The 7,138-nt window shown below is 36.6% G+C and overlaps 1 pseudogene; it reads left to right on the top strand.

Moving 5' to 3' along the window:
- Window positions 1-2,503: 2,503 nt before the first annotated feature.
- The window catches only part of LOC120272160, a 6,313-nt pseudogene continuing 1,678 nt past the window's right edge, over window positions 2,504-7,138 (top strand).

Consider the following 7,138-nt stretch of genomic DNA (forward strand, 5'->3'; position numbering starts at 1 on the left):
ACATCTATTAGTTGGCATTCCATTTTTGGCCTTTGGTTTTCTATTTCAAATTTTAAATGCAAAATTTGGGAATTTATAAATAAAATTGTAACAGAGACATGGTTTATAAAATTTAAACTTAAAAAAAAACAAAGAAAGAAAGAAATCATGAGCAATTGGAAAAGAAAAACTAACATTTTAAATTTTAATTGTTATTTAATCTGTTGAGAAATTGAACAACGATCTAAAGAAAAAAATCACAAGTAATCACACAAGACATCAAATTTAACGAGGTTCGCGAGTATGCATAGCTTCGAAGTGGAGCGACTATTCTCTTATTATTCAATTAGGGCTACATATTACAAATATTTATATTTAAACCTATCAGGTATCGTTTCACTCCTTTCCGTTCTGTTTCACATCTAGTCGTTCACTATGTATATGAGCCATATCCTAACATAATCAAAATTAATAAGTAATGATATAGTGTGTCCAAGTCACCACGGCAATAGTTTAACCAGTAAAACACATGAGATTAAAAATTTAATTTTTTTTATACTGTATAGTTGAGAGTTAATAATTTAAAATATGCGTGTTATAAAAAAATTGATATGTGTTACGGATATAAAAATTTTATATGAGCCTATTATATAAAATGAAGATAAGTATACTTGCATTTTTATGAAAAATCATATAGAGGTATAGATGTGTGTGTGTGCGCTCAATTTTATAACAATAAAGCATGTAACTGCATGGGCTATCTCTTAAATTTTTTAGTGTCCTATACTTGTTTAGTACATAAGATTGTTATTTATGATTGATATGTGTTGTTGCTCTTTATTTTCTAAAGACGTCACTGAGTGGTGTCCTTGTGAGTGTTCGACATATTTAACCAACTCTCATTTTTGTAATTTATGTTATTCTTATCCCTACAAAAGACATTTCATGCAATGTACAATTTGAAAATTCATGAGATTGGTCATTTCAAAGTAGTTTTATATAAGTTTAAAAAGTCAAGTTTTTAAAAGTGAGAAAGTATTTAAAAGTAATATAAAAGAGTTAAAACTATTTAAATATAGACGATTAGTATGTTATCGAGAAGAATATATTTCTTATATGAAGCAGAACAATGCATTTTGTTCTTAGGATTTATCACACAATTAACAATAAACAACAATGGTTGGGATTAAATAACAAAGGTGTGAGTTGTGCAATTAATAATATATTTCAACAAATTCATTAAATAACAATGAATCTGTTGATATTTCAACCTGATTTTTTATTGGGCTTACAAATCAACACCTTCATTTGGGTCTATATTGGGCTACATGGGTTGGGCTGGCAGTCTCTGTTTATTTATTTATTTATGTCATGGGCTACATGGGTTGGGCTGGCAGTCTCTGTTTATTTATTTATTTATGTCAATGCATTACGTTTTTCATATAAAAATAGTTCTTAATCCCTAGTCACTCTACTTTTTCAAACGTGTCTTTTGGGTCCCTATATTTTAAATTGTAACCTTTTAGTCCCACTATTACTTAAATTGAGCCATATTAGTCATTCTAAAACCCTAAAACCCTAACTCTAATAGGGACTAATATGGCTCAATTTAATCAGTTATGGGACTAAAAAATTACAGTTTAAATAATAGAGATCCAAAGGGCACGTTTGAAAAAGTAGAGGGACTATTCAGAGAATTAAATCTAAATTTTATAGAATATGATAATTAAAATATTTTTTTTAAAAAAATATTCATTAAGAAAAACCAGTTTAAATTTGTGTATTAATTCAATTCAAACATTAAACCACTTTTCACAATTGTCTTGCAACTCACCAACCAAAAATGAAGATATAAAGAAATTTAGGTAAAAAATAAAGAGCCTCTACCTATAAAAATTTAAAAAAAGTTCACCAAACCCCTTTTTATGCTCCTCTCAATCCAAGTTTAAATAATTGAATTGATTTGTTTTTAAAATAAAACTCAATTTGATCAGCCACCAACCCATCATGGGTTCTACCTACCAAACTACTGAGTTTTATATTATTAATTTTTTTGTATCTCTTATTTTTAAAAATAAGTTTTTGAGGAGCTTGTAGTAAAACTTATGATTTATGGTCTAATTATGCAGGCAAAAGATCTCTCTTTTATTTTGCTATATTAGCATATCAAATCCTCTCATTTAAAACATGGAAAACATACCACAAATGATTAAAATAATAAATTAAAACATATTTAACACCAAAATGATGAAATATTTGAGGTAAATTAACTTTTAATTAGTATAAAAAAAAATAATTAATTATTATTATTATTATTTTATTTTTACATTTTGCCCCCTGGGATTCCCAAAAGGTCACAAAAAAAAGCCTCAATTAGTCAAACAAATGATGCTATTTCACTTTCAACGGTTCCGATTTGATCATCATAATGATCCAACGGTCACAATCCCACCTACTCCTTCTCGAATTCACCGAACCAAACCGCTTCTTTTCTTTGTTTATATTAAAAAAAAAAACCAAAGAACTCGAGATCTCGTGAGAGTGAAAGAGAGAGAGAGACATGGCCTTCTCGACGTCCTTCACCGCCGCCCAATCCCTCGCTGGCCGGGCAATCGTAGCGCCGGCGCCGGCACATCCACTACCACCTCTAACCGCCTTGCCGTCCCCTCTTTCTTGAGCTTCAACTCCCTCAAGACCTCCGCTCGCCAGCATCTACAGCATCGCGTGGCTCGTTCTCATCGCGTAGGGCTTGTAAGGTCGGCGGCTGTGGAGGCTCTGGAGGGGACGGCGGGGACTGCTCCGGTGGCTTTGGTTGAGAAATCAATTAACACTATCCGGTTTCTGGCGATTGATGCGGTGGAGAAGGCTAACTCAGGGCACCCGGGACTTCCGATGGGTTGTGCGCCCATGGGGCATATCTCTATGATGAGGTTATGAGGTATAATCCTAAGAATCCCTACTGGTTCAATCGAGATAGGTTCGTGCTGTCTGCTGGCCATGGGTGCATGCTCCAGTACGCTCTGCTTCACCTCGCTGGGTACGATAGCGTCAAGGTGAGATTCTCTTTCTCTTTGGTTTTATCATTTTTGTTGTTTTAATTGATTGATGATCAAGAAAGTTGGGAGTTTGATGGTGAAATTCATGGTACTGTGTTTTTATCTGTTTTGGGTGATAGATCTTCTTGGTTTTTTGGGATTGTATTCTGGATGGGTGTATAGACCATGGTTTTGTTTGTTGTTTTATGTAAAAAGCTTCGTCTTTTTTTAGTTATCTCTTTTCCTTTATCTTGAGAATATAAAAACCGGTATGCTTCTCTCTGTCTTTTTACCTAACTGAAAAAGGAAAAATCTATATATATATATATTTCAATCTTTTTCTTTGCATGGTCTTTTTTTTCTCCTGAAGTTTGGATCTTGAGTATAATTTGGGGAAAAAGATCAGATAGAAGCTTATATCTGCTAAAAAGTTAATATCTTTGAGTTTGTTTTTTTGCATCTTAGTGTTCTTTCTAACTTTTGTCATGGATGGTGCTTTTTCATTTGTTTATCCTTATTGTGATAGAAAAAAATAGTTCTAGTTGGATGTCCTTATCTTCTAAAAGACTAAGCATTTTAGCTGATTCTTGGACTTTAGAATTTATATTTTTGAAGTCAAGAATCTAGTGGTGCTCTTCATTTTTTATCCTTATACTCTCTCAATGTTGATGTTTGATAGGAGGATGATTTTGAAAAGTCTTTCAGGCAATGGGGAAGTAGAACTCCGGGCCATCCAGAGAACTTTGAGACACCAGGAATTGAAGTCACTACTGGTTTGTGTCCTACATAATCTTGGATTTGAATTGTGTAGTGTTTAGGGTGTAGATTGGATTGGAATTATGTATACCAAATACATCTTTTTCCCTCTCACTATTTGAAGTAGTTCTAGTTGCTTATATCAATTGTTGATTTTGGATGTGCAACAGGTCCTCTTGGACAAGGTATTGCAATGCTGTTGGGTTGGCACTTGCTGAGAAGCACCTATCTGCACGCTTTAACAAGCCTGATAGTGAGATTGTTGACCATTACACGTAAGCGAAAGTTATCTACTCCCTAAGAGTAATATCTTATATATTCAAAACTAAGGCCATCTGATAATTTGAACTTATTCATGGCTTTAGATATGCGATTCTTGGGGATGGCTGTCAAATGGAAGGGGTTTCCAATGAAGCTTGTTCTCTTGCTGGGCATTGGGGTCTTGGAAAACTGATTGCGTTCTATGATGATAATCATATATCCATTGATGGAGACACAGAGATTGCTTTTACTGAAGATGTCATCACTCGGTTTGAGGCTCTTGGGTGGCACACGATCTGGGTGAAAAATGGTAACCATGGCTATGATGAGATTCGTGCTGCGATCAAGGAAGCAAAGGCTGTCAAAGATAGACCTACATTAATCAAGGTCACTGACTTGTGCCTTGCCACAGATTCTCAAGGTTGTGTGATATGTTATTAACTTATTTCCATATTACATACAGGTAACTACCACTATTGGATTTGGATCACCAAACAAGGCAAACTCCTATAGTGTGCATGGTAGTGCTTTTGGGTGCTAAGGGAGGTTGATGCAACCAGGCAGAACCTCACATGGCCTTTTGAGCCTTTCCATGTGCCCGAAGATGTAAAAAGGTTTCATGAACCTCACATTTTTCATTTGTTTTCCATTGATCTTTATGTGGATTCCATATTAATTGGAATTCTTCCTTCTCAGTCATTGAGCCGACATATCTCGGAAGGTGCATCGCTTGAGGCTGACTGGAATTCTAAGTTTGCAGAATATGAGAAGAAGTATCCTGGAGGAAGCTGCAGAGCTGAAGAGAATCATGTCAGGAGAACTGCCTGCTGGATGGGAGAAGGCTCTGCCAGTCAGTATTTTTATTTTTATTATTTCTTTAAATGTGTTATCTTAAACTCTGGGGTAGAAATATCACGACAGTTATGAAATTTTCCTCTGGATGTTCTCTGCAGCATACACTACTGAAAGTCCTGCAGATGCTACTAGAAATCTATCACAGCAGTGCCTGAATGCACTCTGCAAAAGTTCTTCCTGGTTTTCCTCGGGAAGTGCTGATCTTGCATCGTCTAACATGACATTGCTAAAAGACATTTGGTGACTTCCAGAGTACCACACGGAAGAGCGCGAACCTCCCGATTTGGTGTTCGAGAACATGGTATGGGTGCCATTTGCAATGGCATTGTTTCCTCATAGTCCCGGTCTCATACCCTACTGTGCCACTTTTTTGTCTTCACGGACTACATGAGGGTTTCGCCATTAGAATCTCAGCATTGTCCCGAAGGTGGTGTGATCTATGTGATGACTCACGATTCCCATCGGCTCAGGGAGAAGATGGACCCACTCATCAGCCTGATTGAGCATTTGATTGAGCTTCCGAGCAATGCCTAACATTCTCATGCTCCGGCCCGCTTGATGGGAAATGAGACTGCTGGTGCATATATGGTTGCAATTCTCAACCGGAAGAGGCCATCGATTCTCGCGATTGTCTCGACAAAAAGCTTCCTCATCTCCCAGGAAACATCAATTCGACGGAGTTGCAAAGGGTGGGTATATCATTTCAGATAATTCATCTGGCAACAAGCCTGACCTTTATTCTCATTGGCACTGGTTCTGAGCTCAGAAATAGCTGCCAAGGCTGCCCACGAGCTGAGGAAGCAGGGGAAAGCAGTGAGGGTTGTCTCACTTGTATCTTGGGAGTTGTTTGATGAACAATCAGATGAATACAAGGAGAGTGTCCTTCCGGCCGTGTCACTGCTAGAGTTAGTATTGAGGCTGGTGCAACACTTGGATGGGAGAAATTTGTTGGAGGCAAAGGCAAGGCCATCGGAATTGATCAATTTGGAGCTAGTGCGCCTGCTGGGAAGATATACAAAGAATTCGGGTCCTCACAACAGAAAACGTTATGCAGCAGCAATTCAATTATAGGTTGTTGCTTAGAGTATTTACTTTCTGTTTCATCGATAAATCTGGGTGTCTTGCATTCCGGCAGATGCAATGGGATAATTGGCCATCTTTTAGATTGAAATAAAGTTTTTGATTCTCAATATCTCTTAGTTTTGTTGTATCATTTTGCAATGGTGTAATTTGTTGGACTTAAATTGGGAGCTGCACTGTTCTTTTGAAAGTTTCATTTGTAAAACTTGTTTTGGACTTTGAGAAGTTTTCATTTGCGGCTTTTTGAGAAGTTTGTTTGTTGTTTCAAAGTCCATTAAGACTTGGTTGTGAATGTGTTGGTTGGTGAACCATTCAAAAGGGCAATTCTTATGGTATTATCAATTGGTTTTTCTATAATTATATATTGATGTTGTCATTAAAAAGGCTTTTATTTGATTTTACATTAATATACGGGACACATGTTCAAAGAACAAGCCAAGTATGCTATTTTTCAATTAAAAATCATGTAATTAAATAATAATAAAACTTCTAATAATATTGATTTTAGATGAATAGGTAATCCATGTGGTATATGGATTATGTTCAATTAAAATCGCTGGTTAAGTAAAACAAATGGAGTTAGTTACAGATATGAGAGATATCTAACAACTAAATAAATAGTTTTAATTAAATAAATAAATCCAATCAACACCTACCAACCAAGCTTGGCCCAAACAACATCAACAGACGAGATTCCTCCACGTGGACTATCGCATCTCCACACCCACCTACCCAACAACCTGGGTTAGGTAAAGAGCCTGGTTTGACTTCGAGTCCAAAACCCACGTTTGGCACATGATCATATAATCAACATTCACCGCACGATTGCATCGGGATGATATCAACAAATAAACCAATCTCAAAGCGTTAGCCGGTTGGTCGAGGTCCGTCCGGAACTGGTACAGCAACTTGTTTTATCCATTCATGTTATACCACGTGTCCACAAATCCCTGGTTAACTCGGGTTCATGATACGACAAAAAATCATTTCACACGAACTCTCTAAATCCACCACATGATTGCATCGTGATAAGAATTTTGCCTAGGTCTAGTGTGCCTCCATTTCAAACCGTAGTCCATTCATGTGACACCACGTGGCCCGTTCACAACTATCTCAGCTGGCTGCTTTTAAGATCTGTCCAAGGGCTATCACCCAAGCCGAGGTCCGCCTGA

Source organism: Dioscorea cayenensis, chromosome 11 (genome assembly GCF_009730915.1).
Source record: "Dioscorea cayenensis subsp. rotundata cultivar TDr96_F1 chromosome 11, TDr96_F1_v2_PseudoChromosome.rev07_lg8_w22 25.fasta, whole genome shotgun sequence".
In the NCBI taxonomy this organism is placed as follows: Eukaryota; Viridiplantae; Streptophyta; class Magnoliopsida; order Dioscoreales; family Dioscoreaceae; genus Dioscorea; species Dioscorea cayenensis.